We start from the raw sequence: 1,377 nt of genomic DNA on the forward strand, positions 1-1,377 counted from the left end.
GTTTCCATCATCTCTGATTGGTTAATAAAGAACTGATAAAATAATTAGCTTGTTAGTAGGGAATAGGGCAGGACTTCCTTCTGATCTCAGTGAGGGGGTCCCAGTAACAGATGGAAGGAGAGAGAGGGAGAGAGAGAGAGAGAGAGAGAGAGAGAGAGAGAGAGAGAGAGAGGAAGAAGAAGAAGAGGAGGAGGAGTAAGAGGAGGAGGAGGAGGAAAGAAGAGAAGAGGAGAGAGGAGAAGAGAAGAGGAGAGAAGAGAAGAGAAGAGAAGAGAAGAGAAGAGAAGAGAAGAGAAGAGAAGAGGAGGAGAGAAGGTGTGGAGAGATCACAGACCAGGAAAGTTTGCCTTGAGGTCAGGAAAAAGAGTTATCTGTATTCACTGATTAGAGAGGGTAAGGGTGTTCTCGAAATCAAGTCAAGGTCATGTGTTGGGCAGGTCAGGTTCCAGGAAACATAAACTTAAAAACAGAAACTCAGCACTTATGATAACTGGAAACTTATTTTTAACAATAGGACAAAATGGCTCTTGCCTTTAGAACATGGCTCTTGCCACTATCTTCTTCTAAATTGGATAAGAATTTTGGTACCTATTTCCTCCCTTTGTGGAGGGCAGGGTTTCCGGGCAATAATTCTTATAAAGTCACAATTGTAAACTTATCCTGAAGTTTAAAGTGTTAGTTCTCTTTCAGCAAAACTTGGTATGGCAACCAGTCCCCAAGGACATAGCATTAGCTTACAGCTGTTGACTACTCCTGCTTGTGAGAAAAGTGGCTCCTTTGCTTTCCATTATAAAGCAGAAATTCAGCACCAATATCCTAGGCAAACAAACACCGATCATTTAAATATGTATCACAACCCTGATAACAACCTTACACTTACTTATTTGTAGTTGAGAATATGTTTGGAAAAGAATTACATGGCAATCAATCTAATAAATTTTTAATAGACTTTTATTAAATAAAAGGTTTTTTAATGTATTGTGGATAACCCACCAAAGAAGATGACTGAGAGATAGTGTATCGTCTATTAAAGGTCTTTATTCGTGTTGTATGAAAGGAGAGAAGGTTTGCACTCCCCTTGACAAGGATGGAGGAGGCCCCTGGGCCTAACAGCACACATACGGTTAAGGCATTGCCACCTACTTCCTGGCATCTAACCACTGTTTCTGCTGGACCTTTGAGAAAATCAACAAGATAGATAAACCCTTAGTCAGACTAGCCAAAGGACACAGAGAGTGTGTCCAAATTAAAAAAGTCAGAAATGAAAAGGGAGACATAACAGAATCAGAGGAAATTCAAAAAGTCATCAGGTCCTACTACAAAAGCCTATACTCAACAAAACTTGAAAATCTGGAGGAAATGGACAATTTCCTAGAC

The 1,377-nt window shown here is 40.1% G+C and overlaps 1 non-coding gene across 1 annotated transcript; it reads left to right on the plus strand.

The window, feature by feature from the left end:
- The first annotated feature begins 1,043 nt into the window (after nucleotides 1–1,043).
- LOC120097274 (U6atac minor spliceosomal RNA) lies at nucleotides 1,044–1,169 on the plus strand. The gene has a single exon (XR_015639220.1). It is a non-coding gene; the product is annotated as a U6atac minor spliceosomal RNA (small nuclear RNA).
- The last annotated feature ends 208 nt before the right edge of the window (nucleotides 1,170–1,377 follow it).

This window comes from Rattus norvegicus, chromosome 15 (assembly GCF_021556685.1).
Source record: "Rattus norvegicus strain SHRSP/BbbUtx chromosome 15, alternate assembly SHRSP_T2T, whole genome shotgun sequence".
Lineage (NCBI taxonomy): Eukaryota > Metazoa > Chordata > Mammalia > Rodentia > Muridae > Rattus > Rattus norvegicus.